General features: G+C 46.0%; 1 long non-coding RNA gene across 1 annotated transcript; it reads left to right on the plus strand.

Annotated features, from left to right (window-relative positions):
* The first annotated feature begins 8755 nt into the window (after positions 1 to 8755).
* Positions 8756 to 15978, plus strand: LOC109285509 (uncharacterized). The gene is made up of 4 exons (XR_002093262.2): positions 8756 to 9351; positions 13196 to 13284; positions 14150 to 14280; positions 15455 to 15978. It is a non-coding gene; the product is annotated as an uncharacterized LOC109285509 (long non-coding RNA).
* Positions 15979 to 16983: the final 1005 nt, after the last annotated feature.

The raw sequence follows: 16983 nt of genomic DNA on the forward strand, positions 1-16983 counted from the left end.
AGCTGAGGATCAAATTTTTCAATTCTTCTGAGAGCCAGATTCACTGAAAGTGTTCTGAGTAAGATGAGTGGTTTTTCATTAATGAACTTATGTTTACTTAATTTCAATCTTCCACTGCTTTTGTTTACAGCATAGGAACTTCCTGGGCGATATTGCTGAGAGAGCTATGTTGGATCTTGGTGAGCAGGTTGGAAGCAGTCAAAACCAGAGGGAAACTCAGGAAATTCATAATGCACAAATCCTGGAACAGTTTTCAGATTGACAAAAACAAGAAAAGACGTGTTACTGTAGTCAGAAGATGGGAGATAGCCCAAAGGGAGCACATGACAATGCAGAGAAATGCTTTGAGCACTGAAGTTGGTGCCAGTTTGGGAAGAGGGCAGACAGAAACCTCTCGTTAATGGCCTTCAGGGGGCACAGGTGGATGTATAAGAACGGTAACACAAGGAGAAGCATATGAATTACACCCCAAAATAATATAAAGCAAAAGTATCTCAGGCCATGTTCAGAAAGCAAGCATTGTAGCACAAGTGGAAAGAGAATCTAAATCAGATGCCAAAAATGGTTCTTGGGCAATTATTTAAGTGGCATTTAGGTGTATAAGTTTGGAATAGGATTTGGCCCTTGGTAAAGAAAAAGCCTGACCTGCTCTATATTTAGACATGGGTTCTTGGTGGTGTTGGAGGCAGGCACAGGAGTGATTTACCGCTGGATCTACTGAACAGTCCCCTGACATTTTATGCCAGGTCTAGAAGTCCAATGAGCCAGGGGATGACCTATTCTGCACTGGTAAGGCCACACCTGGAATATCGTGTCCAGTTTTGGGCACCCCTCTACAGAAAAGATGTGGACAAATTGGAGAGAGTCCAGCAGAGGGCAACAAAAATGGTTAGGGGGTTGGTTCATGACTTACGAAGAGAAGCTGAGGGAACTGGGCTTATTTAGTCTGCAGAAGAGAAGACTAAGCTGGGATTTCATAGCAGCCTTTAACTACCTTAGGAGTAGTTACAAAGAGGATGAAGCTAGACTGTTCTCAGTGGTGGTATGTGACAGAACAAGGAGCAATGGTCTCAAGTTGAAGCAAAGAAAGTTTAGGTTAGATATTAGGAAGAAACTTTTTCAGTAGGAGGGTGGTGAAGCACTGGAATGGGCTACCGAGAGATGTTGTGGAATCTCCATCCTTGGAGGTTTTTAAAGCCAAGGGCAGGCAAAGTCCAGTATATGGGCCGTATCAGGCCCATAGTGGACTTCATTTCCCAGAAACCCCTGCCCACATTTCTGTGGCCAATTTCTATGGAGACCCTAGCAGCAGCTGTGCTGTGACACTGCAGGGCCAGGGTTTCCATGGGGACAGGCCCCACCAGTATTGGCAGGGTGCACAGCTGGGCAGGGAACTGCTCCAGGACTGGGATCTTGTTACAGTGCCAACATGGTCCAGAGCCAGGGCAGAACTGCGATCTGCTGCCCATATGCCCCAGGCAGGGGCATGCAGGCAGCAGATCATGGCTCTGCCCTGGCTCCAGACCATGCTGTAACTGCCGCAAAATCCCAGCCCCAGGTCTGGAGCAGCTCCCCACCCAGCTGCATGCCCTACCAGCACTCTTGGGGCCGGTCTCCATGAAAACCCTGGCCCCACACTGTCACTACCCTGCTGCTTCTGTGGTCTCAATGGAAACCAGCCACAGTGATGCAGGCAGGAGCTGCAGGGAAATGGAGTCCGGCTGCTGTCCAGATCCACAATTTTACCCACCCCTGTTTAAGGATCAGCTCAAAGCCCTGGCTGGAATTTATTTGGGGATGGCCCTGCTTTGATCAGGGGGTTGAACTATATGACCTCCTGAGTTCCTTTCCAACCCTTTTTATGATTCTGTAATTCTATGATACTCTAGAAAATACACCTCAGCTGGCTTCAGGGAGTAAAAAAGAGTGTACAAGGCTAGGTTTCCAAGAAAATGCCCTCCTAGGAAACCTGGGAAACAGTCAAAGCATGGCCAGTATCCACATGATCAGGTCTTGGCCCTATTAAGGCCTTACATTCTGAATGTATTCTGAGACTGAGAAGGAGAAAGTAATGCTGGGAAAGGAATGAAGCTTATAATTCAGCAAGGCCAGGGTGTGTTCCTGCCTGGAGGAAATTATGATAAAAGCCCAAGAGCCATAGAACTAGATATGTGTAAGAAAACTAGGCATCTGGAGCCAGCCCAGCACCGGTTCCCTCTGGAGAAGGAGCTGGAATGGAGTCCAGGAGGGTCTAGGAAGAGGCCAAGAGAGAGAGGCTGAAGTGGGGAATGTATTTATTTACTTACTTATGTATCTGATTTACTTACTGCTCTTTCCAAGAAAGGCTCAGAGCAACTTACAATAAGAGAATAAAATAACATAAAACTGGAGATTGAATAAAGCAACTTAAATAGGCATGGGATGTTTTGAAGCAGGCCATTTTAGAATTGAAGATGGATGGATACTGCTAAATACAGGTCCCAGGACTGGGGTCCAGAATAGAAGGAGGGTCATGGTGTGTCCACACCTTGAATTTTGTACCAAGTTCTGGTCCCCACACCTCAAAAAGGACATAGAAGAACTAGAAAAGGTAAAAAGAAGAGCAACAAGGATGGTTATTGATATGCGGGGGGGGCTTTCATATGAAGAGAGACTAAAGAGGGTAGGTCTGTTCAGTTTAGAAATGCTTGAAGGTGGATGTGATACGAGTTTACAAATAGTAAGCGATTAAGAGAAAGCAAACAGGGATTCGTTATTTGCTATGTATCACAATACAAGAACTAGGGGTTGCAAAATGAAATGAGTAGGCTGTAAATTTAAAACTAACAAAAGGAAGCTTTCTCACACAGCTTGTAATTAAAGTATGGAACTCATTGCCACCAGAAGCTGTAGAAGCTGACAATTTAGCCAGATGCAAAAAGGGACTGGACAAATTCCTGGAGAAAAGAGGCATCAGTAGCTACTGATCGTGGGATTTAGGGTTACAGCCTCTGAATCAGAACTTCCTAAGCCTTAAATGCTGGAGGCTGCAAGTAGGAGTGGAACAGGGGGAAAAACCCTGGTCATACCAAATTTACTCTCCCTTTCAGCATCCATTCTCTGCCACTGTGTGACACAGGATACTGGGCAATGGACCTGTGGCAGAGGTGGATGTGGCCTGCCATGTGATTCTACCTGGCCCATGGCACTGTCCGCCCTCCTTCCTCTCCCATGCAGGAGGCTCCTGCTGCAGGCAATGCCCTGTGCTGGGCTCCACCTTCCCATGGGGCAAGTTTGCATGTGGTGGTGGAGGAGAGGCAGAAAGGGAAGAAGGAGTCCCCCCACAGTTGTGGGGGGCAGTGCCACGGCAATGCTGGCTAAACAGGGGTCCCTGCAGACACAAGCAGCAGCAGCTATGGCAGCTGCACTCAGGCACCCCTGCCCCTGCACTGCACTGCCCTGCCCTGGTGGCCCATGCCCTACCCATGCCCTGCTTCCTGTTGCCATCACCCACCAGCCCCCAACAAGCCCCCCAGTCCCACCCATGCCTCACTGTACTGTCACCCTGTGCTCATCCCATTGCAACCACAGAGGCAGGAGAAGTAGGAGGATAAATGTTGCTGCTCCATGTGGTAGCAGGAGGAAGGAAAGGGGAGGGAAGACTTCCAGCGGCAAAAGTGAGGGGTTAGGAGTGGGACTTCCGTCCCAAGATGGCAGCCAGGGGCAAGGCACTGTCAGGGGTGGGGCTTAACAGTTAGACAAGAGGTGCACCTTTGCAACCCTCAGCAGCTCACCAAAATGTGTTAAGCAGCCCTTCAGATAAAATAATTGCCCAGCCCTGACCTATGGTCTGGCACAGTAAATGGCAGTTCTTACATTCTTATGAGGATCTGGGCTCCCCCAGGGATTATCTACACTGCAGCAGCGATGTGTTCCAGCCAGGATGGGCCATCCACACTCCATCCACTCATATCAATAGGCTTCCTCCAAACCTGATGAGGCTGCTCTGGCTTTATCCACAGTTAAGGCCTGACCTGAACAGAAGCCAAGGGCTGGGGCTTCTTCTGGGCATTGAGAATGGCTCTACAGTGGCTCTACAAGGGTATGCATGTTGAGATTTTCAGACACCTCACACCCACATCTCCCTCAAGAATTACACCCTGTCCCCTATCTTGGTGCTCATCCACCCACAGTTGCTACTGGATTCCTTCCAGCCTTTTTTGTCTAGTTGCACAGTGTTCCCAGAGGACTGATTACCTATCTTGACTGTCCTTATTCTGTACCAATGTTGCTCAAATTTACAGATGCTGCTTTGGGTTCTGGGGTTACCACAAAGCATTATTATAATCTTCCTGGAAAGAAGATACATTATATGAACTGTCACAATTATTCAGAGAATTAATTTCAGGGAGCATTATTCCCCCATGCATAGATGTTCTTCCAAGTTGATTTAACCACCTTCTTGTTTGGTGTTTTTCAAAAGCTCATGATAAGTTAAGTTCATTTTTATCACTTTTGTGGGGGTGTGGATCATTTTATTCTGATGTACAGTAAAAGCTGTTTTAGCCGGCATCCATGGGGAATGGGGAGTGCCAGTTAATCAAATATGCCAGTTACCTGAGAGGCATCTATGCCTGTTCAGGCTGCCGCCCCTCCTGTTGCCTCCAGTGCACCAGGACTTCCATTCCCTGGTATCAGTGTGCCGGGGGACAGGGCGGGGGGCCCTGCACAGGCTGCTTTGCCCCAGGCCATGATGAAGTGGGACTCAGCAAAACCGAAAATGCCACAGTGGGACTTCCGGTTTCACTTTTGTCTCATCGATTGACATGCCAGTTAATAGAACATGATAATTAATAAAGTCCTGGATAGCACAGCTTTTGCTGTACATATCTTTGCAATTTCGTGACATGACTTAATCAAGGAGTTGGTAATAAGATTATAGAATCATAGCGATGTAGAAAATTAGGATTGGAAGGGACCACAGGAGGTCATCTAATCCATCCCACTGCTCAAAGTAGGACCATCCACAGCTAGATCATCCCAGCCAAAGCTTTGTCTATGCAGGACTTAAAAACCTCCAAAGATGGAGATTCAGCAATGTCTCTGGGTAAGCTGTTCCAGTGTTTTACTACCCTCCTCATGAGAAAGTTCTTCCTAATATCTAACTGGAACTTCCCTTACTGCAACTTGAAAAAAAGCCCCACTCACCGGGTGCTGTTGGGTGGGGGGATGGTGATCCCTGCTGCCCCCCACTGCCCCACACCACATGGGGGGCTCTTCCATGAGCCCCCTGGCCCCCCCTCACTCGCCTAAGCCCCCCACCACTGCCCCAGCTGCCCTAGCTCTGTCTCTTTATGAAAAAAAAAACCTGAGAAAACCTCAGGATTCGTGGCTCCTACAGTGTCCTCAGGGATTCAGGGGGCTCGTGCAGAGCCCCCCACATAGCACGGGGTAGTGGGGTGCAGCAGGGATCCCCCACCCAGCAGTAACGGTGAGTTGGGGGGGTTTCTCGGGTTTTTTCTTAAAGGGCCAAAGCTGCGGCAGGCAGGACAGCTGTGGAGGGGTTGGGGGAGCAGGAAGAGAGTCGGGGGACTCGTGCAAAGCCCCTCATGCAGCATGGGGCAGTGGGGGGCAATGAAGATTGCCCCCCCTGCCCAGCAGCACCTGGTGAGCTAGGGCTTTTTTTTTCCAAGTGCCAAGAGCTGGGGCAGGCAGGGCAGCCATTCCTGGCCTGGGGGAGTGAACAGGGGATGGGCTTGCCTGATTCAGAATCAATTTGGAACAGTAATTTGAATCACCAAATCGATTCACTGTCCCCCAAATTGGCCTAATCTGAAGCGAATACTAGCCGATTCGCACAGGGCTAATATATATATTTTCTATAGTTAAACTGAAACACCACATATATAGATAGATGTGTGTGTGTATGTGGTGTTTCAGTTTAACTATGGAAAATGTAGATTCTGGGTTACTTTTTTAATCCAAAAATTGGGTTTTTTGGGGGGGATTTAACAGAGAAAATCAGGATGCCTGGTAATTTGTGAATGCTGCTATAGATCACCTCCATGGCATGAGAATTATTGCAGAGGCTTCATTGTCCAAAATTGCTTTTTGTCTCTATACGTCTCAGGAAAAGGAAATAAGGTGCATCATATATCATGTTGATATATCCTTTTGCCTTATTAATGCTGGTCTTCTTTCCATTTCTGTGTCTTTAACAAAAATGTCTAGGAGGTTTCTAATGGTGTTTCTGCCACCCCTAATAAACTAATGGAAAACCTTGAACCTCCTTGAAATCTTTATAAGTGCAACTGTGGACATTAAATTCAATATGTTTTAACCCCATCTCCAGCCCCCTCCTTCTTAAGACCACAAAATCATTGAATGACCCCAGCTTTTCATTTTTGATAATTCAAGAAAAGAGATTAGGGGAGCTAAAAGAGGAGTTCTCTGGGGTTCCTTCAAATTAGCTTTACTGAGTCAAGAGTGAATCACCCAATGAGTAGTGACAGGGAACAGATTTAACCCACAAACATATTTGGATACACAGTGAAAGCAGAGATGGAGCAAAAATGAAACAGACACTGTAGCCACTGATGTTGCTAGTCAGATACTTGTTTTTAATTAAAAATGGGACTTTGGGTATCTATGGCGATGTCCCAGCATAATCTAGAGCTTTCCCTTTGAGTGTTAGGTGTATGTGCAGCCTGGGCTCAGGTTGGTGGGCAATGTCCTGGAAGTAAAGGAGCCTTGGCCTCTGCCCCTGCTTCTGCCCACAATGGTGCTCTTCATTTTGCATTTAATAGTCCTTGGACTAAATAGACAGCGGTAGAAATAGGCGTAGGTGTAGGAATTCAGCCCCAATAGGTGAAAAACCTAGGGGACCTTTTTTCTAGGGCAGTGTCTCACTCACTGAGCCACCCTTGATTTGTTGTGTGCCACTTCTTCTGCCTCCACATATCCTTTTGGCTATCCAGTAGGATATCTTCAATAGGTGGAAGATGCTCTTAGCCTTGTTTGTCCCAAAGCCCTACACAGACATTACTCACCTAAGGAGTAGAGGGAATTGGGTCATGATGTCTGTTGAACTAGTTATGCTTCATGCCTGTAAAGTACAACAGCTATTTGGAAGAGTGCCATCACAGGTGGGGTTTCTATATAAAGACGCTATGCATTTAGCTGCTAAACAATTCTGCCCTTCAATATTGTAAGTTACCTGCACTGAAGGAGAAAAGTACTTGATGAGATTCACAGAACACATTGGGTGCAGATAGAAGTGGAGCGCCTTACTGTAACTAAGAACGCTTTGCAGGAAGGATTCTGAGTTACAACAGTCCCTTGGAACAAACAGTTCACCACTGACTCCAGGGGAGAAGAGAATCTAGCTTCTGGCTGCCACCTGCATTTGGTTTCCCCTCCTCCCTGTGAGTCTGTCAAGATTTCAGAATGGGAGTGGGGAAAGAGTGCAAAGGGAGCACATTCTAGGGCCCCCCATCCAGCGATAGAAGGTAGGGGTGGGTGAATTGGGGCCCCTCACCACCACCACCACCTTGGGGTAGGGCTCCAGTACACCCACATCACCCTCCAACTGGAGCTGAAAACCCCTCAAACCAAACTCCCTCTACCCCCTTTCCCCGCTCCCATTATAAAAGCAGTGTCAGGCTGGGAGGCAGCACAGACCAAAGTTACAGAAGATGCTCTATTCTGAAACATCTTCACCTGACCCCTCATGCAATAAGGGTTCCGATTTTAACCTGATAAGCCATTTTTTTAACCTGTCTGCAGCCATGCATTTGTGTTTGGTCAGGTTTGTAGACTACTTTCTGTGGCCAGATCAGGTGAAAATTGTCACTTCTGTTCTGGGCTATTCACGGTGGTGGTCCTGGTCACACCTCTCCCTCCCTCTGTTATGCTACTACCAACTACACAGGCAAATGGGAATAAAATACATATGCTTTTGAAAAATCAGCTACCGGTCCTTTGGCCTTCCTCATATATTGGCCTCTGAGTAGCTCATCTCCTATCTCCACCCTGGGCATTCTGCATGTCTTGAACTAATGACAACAATGTTCTTGAAATGTCATGGGGACCCAAAGGAGTGGAAAACCCATTTTGTCTTGTCCTCCTGGAACTTGGGGCATTCATGGCTCCTGTTTAGGGTAAGGGCACACAAAGACACAAGAGAGCAATTGTGATACTTTTTATTCATGGTAACGTTTAAGAAAACACAAAGGAAAGTGTGTAAAAAGAATCACTGTGGTGATTATCTTCCATAAAAGAGTCCAAACACAACCATTTCTTAATAATTGTGTTGTGTTGTATTGCTAGGTTTAGAGTGTGGTGGGGGGAGGGGAGGATGACTCAAACACAGACTTGCATGAATCAAAGTCATACAAAGAATAGCCTGTTGCATCCATAAGAATAAATGGCTTGCGCAGAAATAGTTTTCCATCATTATGTTTCCTGACTACAAACCTTTTACTCAACATATTTTTACGGGAAATCCTGGTAACTAAGCTGACACAAAGATAAAATTACCAAACAAAAGTTTCAATTGGCTATGGATTTTATAAAAATGAAATCCTTTAGGTCACTATGGCTCTACTCTTCTTTCATTGAAGTCACTAGGACTTTGCTTACTGATTCCTAATGGAACAAGTTCAGGACTGATGTGACCCATACATGTTCTTTGAGAACACCCAGTTCCAGGGGGGATAGGTTCTAAAAAACAATCCTGCTGGGTAGGGTGAGAAAACAGAGGACTGACCTCATAGGGACTCATCTCCAGTCAGCCCTTTACATTTCTGATTTCTTTGACTCTATCTTCTAAGAAAAACTCTTCCCACAGAACAGCCTATAGGGATTTCAGCGGCTATCTCCATTGTCTCAACCCTGGGGGCTTCTCCTTCCTCTCTACAATCTTCCTTCTCTTCAAAAACCTTCTGGAATGCAACCTTGACTGATTGTCTAAACTGCCATTTCCTGTATCTCCCAACTAGGAAGTAAACAAGAATTCGTGCTACTGTTCACAGTGGCCAGCATGAGAGACATTTGAAGAGAAAAATCAAGACGGAGAAAAAGAAGGGAGGTACTGGACAACAAAAGGAGCAGCAAAGAGGAGGAAGAAGAGGATACTGAATAGTATGACAATGAAGAGTCTTCCTGGCTTACATCATTGTGAACCACATCGAAACTTGATAAACAGGATCAGATTGGAAACTAACACAATTAAAGGGAAAATCAGGAAATTTAGAGCAACAGCGGCCATGAGTATCACCATACAATTGACAAGTACTACAAATACACCGGAAAAGCATTTTAGTCTCATCATCAGGCAGGAGAGACCCCAAAGCAGGGCGCACACAACAACAGGTAAGTGCTTTTGGTGATGGAGTCAGTGCCAAATCAGCCAGAATACAGTACAGACAGACACCTCTCAATGCTCGCAGCTGTCAGGAGATACAGGCAGGTCCTAAATGTGAACTTGGCATTAACAGTAAAGTTTGAATTCTGTTGCAACAAAGGTGATAAAAAATAAAATACATTTGGACCGTGTATACTGTAGTGCAAGCAAACAGGCAGAACTAGAATCCAGCATCAGCCACAGCCAAGTTCAGGATGTAGAGGGTGAAGTCCCCATGCAAAGGGGCTGTTTTAAAAAAGGAGTGGAGGGCTGTAGCTAGGATGATCCAGGAAATATGCAAGAAGCATATTTCCTCCTCAGGGAGGAGAAACATGTAAACCTGAAACAAAAGTATATTAGGAGATTAAATACTGAGAGGAAACAGCTGTGAGGAGCAGGAAATGAAAATCAATGATGGCCACATCCAGGATAGTGAAAAAGTGCCTCTTTATGCAGAAGCCAAGGAAACAGAATGATGCTGTTACCCTCCCATTTCAAGCAGACATATGATCAGAGTAACCCTGATAATGGCCACATCAGTTAAATCTTATATTTGTCATTCAGTCCTGTTGTATCCATTTCCAGTACCGCAGCTGGTCTCTGTGCAAGACAGAGACATTGTCCCCAGCTCAGTCACTATGCATCCTTTGCTGTGAAAGTCTCACACACATTCCTGTTAATAGAGAAGAGAAAGAAGGGAAACGGAGACTCAGAGGATACATTTAAACCTCAAAATTATTATGCTATGTATTGAAATGCTATTGTGCACTGTTGTGTGAGTGCTCTCTATTTAACCAATGATTCTCTAACTTCTTAAAATTAAGGCACCCATACAAAATGTCAGCTCATGGTTTTCACTCATTTTTTGACAATGGTAAAATAATAGAGCAATTTGTCTGTTGCAAGGAACTCAAAAAGACAACATGGGAAAATGTTTTTAACATTGTGGATTCATGTTTGAAATCTCTAGCTTTAACTTGTGAATAATGTGTAGGTGCTTACACACCTGACAGTGCTGAAATTGTGTGGCACCCTGTGGCACCTTTGAATAGATCTCATGGCACCCAGGGTGTCATGGCACCTTGGTTGAGAATCACTGTCCTAAATTGAAGCAGATTACTTCCCTTTTTACAGTGCTGCAGTAAGATCGTTAGTATTGTGGTATAAAGTGTAAATAGACTTGTATACACAGTACTGCATTTTCCCAATAATTCCAGACCCAGTCAGACAGCCTAGAACCACCAGATTCCAATGATTTGAGTAAGAAATATTTTGGAGACAGTGGCTGTGGAGAAAGCTAGGAACAGAGAGACATGGAATAAAGCAGATAGGTGAGGATCAGCCTAGATAGATGGAGATAAACAGAGAGAAATAGTAAGAGAGGGGGCTGAGGGATGGAGAGAACTTGGAAGAACAGAAAATAGCAAAGGGCAACCATGAGGAGTAAAAATTGGTGAGAGAGATGCAGGAGAGCAGAGGAGAGAGACTAGAGAGGACATGGAATTGAGAGGAAAACCTGGACCACATTGGATTCTACAAATATTGTTACAATGGATAAAGGTTTCCATAACATTTTACCACTTGTTTCCAGATGCCTCCTTGCTGAACACAGCATAGTGTTAATGTTAATATAGAGGAACAGAGAAAATTAAATGAAGTCAAAAGAGGAAGGCCTGTGAGGTTCCTTCCAATTGTTTGTGTTATTAGTGGAGTGAAGTACCCAACAAGTGCAGACCAAGGAGGCATCCTATGCAGGAACAGAGTGGGTTAATGCAGGAGCCCTGACAATGATAATAAACATTTATACATATGCTCTGCGAGTGGTTGGGGGGAACACTTTAATTAGAGCAGCTCTGACAGCACCTATACATGTAGAGCGAGGCTGCTCTGATGCACTGTAATTACAGCACATCAGAGCAGACTTGATTAATCGAGTCTGCGGGAGCGTGGTAAATTTTATGCACCAGCAGACTCCAGTGTCTCATGTATCAGTATCTCTGCACTGAAAAATGGCAGCAGGAGCGCTTTAACTAAAGCTTGTCAAATGAGCTTTAGTTAAAGTGCCCTTGCCATGATTTTTCAGCACAGAGATGCTGATACATGAGACACTGGAGTCCGCTGAAGCATGAAAATAACCATGCTCCAACAGACTTGATTGAGTCTGCTCTGATATGCTTTAATTACAGCACATCAGAGCAACCTCACTGCTCAAGTATAGGCACCCAATGAAACAGAAACTGCAGTCACAGGGAAGTTATGCTTATTCAGAGCAAAGAGAAGGGCTGTTGGTGTCTATGGTGATTCCAAGGTTTCTGCAGGCCAATACTGCCTGCTGGTGAGTGTCTTCCCTCTAGAGTGGAGGAAATGTTTTCCTTGTTAGCTGCTTAGAGAGAAGCCCCACATGTCAACCTCACCCAAGTCTCTTCACTGATGGAGGATGGAGAAAGTGGCAAGAAGTAGCTCACTATAATATAGCAGGAATTCTGGAGTAGGAATCAAAGTTATTAGACCCTGTTGTGTGCAAGGATAGGAGAGGTTAGAGACAGAATGGAGGCTCAGATAGAAAGCCACTAGGACTAAGCCACTCAATTATGTAGTTATTGTCAGTTAATTAGAGGCACTAAAGGTAATATGAGACTAAAGTTAATATCCATGCATGCATCACAAATATCATATTCATGATGAATACTAGGGCTGTGTGAAATTTCGCTGGCTGTATCATTTTGACACTGTTTCGACTCATTTCAAGGTCAAAACAGCAAAATCAAAGTGAAACAGAGGGCATCAAAATAGCCTCAACACAAAATGAGGCTATTCAAAATGTTTTGAAAGTTGAAACGTTTTGATCATAGCGCTGGGGATGGGAAGTCAGTCCAGCTGGGCTGACTTCCTATCCCCAGCACAATATCCAGGAGTCAGCCCAGCTGGGCTGCCTTTCCACCCCACCCCCCCGCTAGATCACACTGGAAGTGGGAAGTCAGCCCAGCTGGGCTGAGTTCCTTTCCCCAGCCCCATGGTCAGGCAAAACATTGAAACAGCATCAAAACAGCCTCATTGTTTTGATGAAGCGAAACAATGAGGCTGTTTCAACTCAAAATGAAATTTGATACAAAACACTGTTCCATCCAGACCTCGAAACTGAAGTCAGAATGGAACAGTGCCGTTTCGCACAGCCCTAATGAATACATGTCATACCAGAGTAATGAATACCCTTTTCTTTCTGAGGTGGGTACTTGGTTCCTGTTTTCATGGCTTATCCAGTGGAGGAAAGAAGGACCCGAATTATAACAACAGAGACTTCTGAGGCCTCCCCAGGGTAAAAGCCATGAGAAAGGCTATGGACCCAAGAATAAAAAAGGGTGGAAGAGTTCTGAGGGTCATCAGGAAATCCAGAATGTTGAGTAACTGAGCCTTCATAAACAAAGCTTAGAGGTATTAGTGGATAAATTGAGCCATGGCCATATGTTCCTTCAGGGAAGTGACTTGTAGAGTACTGGCCCTCCTCCAAAGGTGTGGTTCTCTGTTCTTACTTCTTAGCTCTTCTATTTACTCTGCAGGTATTTGTGGGGAGGACCTGCTTGCAGGATTTTCATCTCCAAAAATCATAAATTAGGCCACAAAGAATCAAAAGAGCAATCTGAGTATTTGGGGTCAGACCCTTAGCTATAGGGTTTAAGGATTATAATTGGTATGGGGGGAGGGGAGGGTCTGTAACCCACTTTTCTTTCCAGTGCTAAACAATGCATACTTTTCTCAGTGTCCTTTCAGAAACCTGGGATCTTCCCTGTTCTAACATCCATTCATCCTCATTAGGTTATAGCTATCTACATATGTTTGGTCTGTTCCATTCAGCACTGGCCTTTGATACACAAGAGTTCCGAAAACATCATTCTGCCCAACAGGTGAGTTCTTCTAATTATGGAACCTGAAAAACACCAGATTTAACCCATTTTCTGCCAGCACACATGGGTGATCAGAGGGACACTGTCAATACCTCTTTAAAATTATTTGTTTCTGTTTCTGTCCAATTATATTTGTTCCCATAGTCCCAGCTAGTCTCAGTAGAAATCAAGGTTAGTGTGTTCATCTCAGTACTTCTGAAAGTTTTGGGTTGAGGTTTGGTCTCTTTGTCTCCTTCTCACTCACACATGCACCTGTTACATATTAAGGCACATTAAGGGCATGTGTCTACATGTGCACACCTGTAAGGTGCCTTAAAAATGGCAATTTAAGGCTGTGGGAGCCTAAATATGATACCTGCATAAAACAGGTATCAAATTTAGGTGTGAATAGCTAAGTCACATCAGCGTATGTGTAGATGCGCTAATGCACAGTAACGCAGTGTGCGCCAAAGTACACACACTGCGTTAATGCACATTAACACATCTGCACATGCGCTAATGCAACTTAGCTATTTGTGCCTATAGCAGAGCTGGAAAAGAAAAGAAAAGAAAAGAAAAGAAAAGAAAAGAAAAGAAAAGAAAAGAAAAGAAAAGAAAAGAAAGACCCGGCTTGCACCCCCCCCCAATCCTGTAAGCACCTGGGACTTACCCAGATGCTCGGACGGGTGTGGAGTTGGGAGGGTTGATGTGAGTACCTTACCCAGCCCCAGCTGAACTGGGAAGCCTCATGGGCAGCAAGGCTGATGCCAGAGCCCCATGCTGATGTGAGTCAGCATTTGGAGAAGGGGTGAGGCTAAAACCCCACACTGGCTCTGCAACTGAGCCAGAAGCTAGCTGATCAAAGCTCGGCTGTTTCCCCCACAAGGATCACGAGCCTCAGCTGTGCAGTCAAGATCACATCTGTTTGGAGCACAGAGCTGGTGGGAGAGCCCATAAAACCCCAGGAACTCAGGCTCAGCCGTGAGTGGATATCAGAGCCAGCCGAGCACCGAACAAGTAAGAAGCAGCTGAGCTGCTCACCTTTTTTTATTCTTATAAAGGATGGACATCTCAGGAGCTAAATGTGATGCCTACAGCAACAGGGCTGGGGGTAGATAGGACTTTAAGTAATTAAAGGTACAAGGCAGGAGTGTAGGGCTTGTTGGAGCTCCCAAAACTTGGCCTTTAAGGCCAGTCAGCTTGACCCGAAGGACACAGTACTGCACAAAGTTAGGATCATTCTTGGTACTCTGACCTTGCCCATGGATTGACTGTTCTCAGACCTAACATCACCTCCTATTAATTTTCCATCAAAGTTGTGGTGGGCGACATTAGAAGAAAGGCAGGAGCAGTTTGTCTTGGGGGACAGAGTGAGTCAAACATTGCCCTGGTCAGAGACCTGGAATTACCCAGTCACCAAGACTTATTAACCTTTCACAGGCAGTGACTGCGACTCAGTGACAGTGCCTAAATTTAATGTGCCTTAATGCGCATTAGCGTGTCCACATGTAGATGCATGCCTAAATCATCTTAATGCACCTTAAGCAAAGGTGCATTAAGTTTAGGCATGCAAAAATACATGTGTAGACATATCCAGTAAGTGTTTTTGGGTTGGTGTCTACACATGTGAGATTAGGGAAAATATTTGCTCCCAAGCCCCTGCAGCCCTACAGTGGACCCTTGCCGATCACGCAATCAGGGCACAGGGCTGGGACCTTCCCCTAACTAGGACAGTTCCTGGACAGCCCTGAGCTGTGTAGAGAAGTCTGCATGGGCAGCCCAGAACTGGCTGGGGACTGCCCAAAATGGAACAGTCCACAGCTACTGCCAGGCTGTGCATGCTCCCCTAAGCAGCCTGGGGCTGGCTGGGAACAGTCCCAACCAGGGGCAGGTCCCAGCCAGTGCTAGGCTAGGCAGGGAATGGTCCCATGATCACAGTGGGGTCTGGGAGCAAGCTCCTAGCCTCTTTCCAGCAGCAGCTTCATGATTGGAGAGTGGGGAGTGAGGGCTGGAAGCTCCCTCCTGCTGGGGCAGGGGGACGTTGTCCCGACCTGGGCATGCAGGGCAGGGGCTGGGGAGCTTGTTCCCCTTCCAGCTCCCTGACCGTGGAGCTGGGCAGGGTGTTAAGAATATTAAAAGTTAATTTTGCACTCATAAATGCATGAGTGAGTGAGTGAATATGTTTTTCAAGCATATACTGTCTGCTGAAGAAGCAGCCTTGAGAACAAGAAGATAAGAAGAAGAACAAACAATAAACAACCTACAAGAAGATAAGGAGCAAGAATAAACACCCTGTCTCAGGATTTTGTAAAGCAACTTCTCACCATCTGTATGCCTAAGCCATGGTGTATATGACTGAAGGACTGTGAGTTTTGATAAAGCCATCTCAGTGACTGAGCGACTCAGCTCAACAACAACAAAGTGATTGGCTGAGTGGGTTGTCAGGGGCGCTGCAACAGTCTGATAAGAGGACAGTGAAGACCGGGCCCCAATGACACTGTATGCCATCCACATCCCATTGGGAGAAAACTGCTGGCGTCCTCCCCATAAGATCATCATGTCCAGAGGCACTGCAACTAGCCATCGTGACTCAACCTGAACACCAGTGGATTGGCCTGCATATGTGTGTTTGTAATTATGAATGATTTTAGATAGAGCATTGCTTTTCCTCACTTAATCTTTGTGTGTTACTCAATAAAGACCTTGGTTGCTGTACCTGTGTGTTGGTCTTTCATAGATTCATAGATTCATAGATGTTAGGGTCGGAAGGGACCTCAATAGATCATTGAGTCTGACCCCCTGCATAAGCAGGAAAGAGTGCTGGGTCTAGATGACCCCAGCTAGATACTCATCTAACCTCCTCTTGAAGACCCCCAGGGTAGGGGAGAGCACCACCTCCCTTGGGAGCCCGTTCCAGACCTTGGCCACTCTAACTGTGAAGAAGTTCTTCCTAATGTCCAATCTAAATCTGCTCTCTGCTAACTTGTGGCCATTGTTTCTTGTAACCCCCGGGGGCACCTTGGTGAATAAATACTCACCAATTCCCTTCTGTGCCCCCGTGCTGAACTTATAGGCAGCCACAAGGTCGCCTCTCAACCTTCTCTTGCGGAGGCTGAAAAGGCCCAGTTTCTCTAGTCTCTCCTCGTAGGGCTTGGTCTGCAGGCCCTTGACCATACGAGTGGCCCTTCTCTGGACCCTCTCCAGGTTATCCGCATCCTTCTTGAATTGCAGCGCCCAGAATTGCACGCAGTACTCCAACTGCGGTCTGACCAGCGCCCTATAGAGGGGAAGTATCACCTCCTTGGACCTATTCGTCATGCATCTGCTGATGCACGATAAAGTGCCATTGGCTTTTTTGATGGCTTCGTCACACTGCCGGCTCATGTTCATCTTGGAGTCCACTAGGACTCCAATATCCCTTTCCACCTCTGTGCCACCCAGCAGGTCATTCCCTAGGCTGTAGGTGTGCTGGACATTTTTCCTCCCTAGGTGCAGCACTTTGCATTTCTCCTTGTTGAACTGCATCCTGTTGTTTTCTGCCCACTTGTCCAACCTATCCAGGTCTGCCTGCAGCTGTTCCCTGCCCTCCAGCATGTCCACTTCTCCCCATAGCTTTGTGTCATCTGCAAACTTGGACAGAGTACACTTGACTCCCTTGTCCAAGTCACTGATGAAGACATTAAAGAGTATCGGTCCAAGGACCGAGCCCTGCGGGACCCC

Source organism: Alligator mississippiensis, chromosome 2 (genome assembly GCF_030867095.1).
Source record: "Alligator mississippiensis isolate rAllMis1 chromosome 2, rAllMis1, whole genome shotgun sequence".
NCBI lineage: Eukaryota > Metazoa > Chordata > Crocodylia > Alligatoridae > Alligator > Alligator mississippiensis.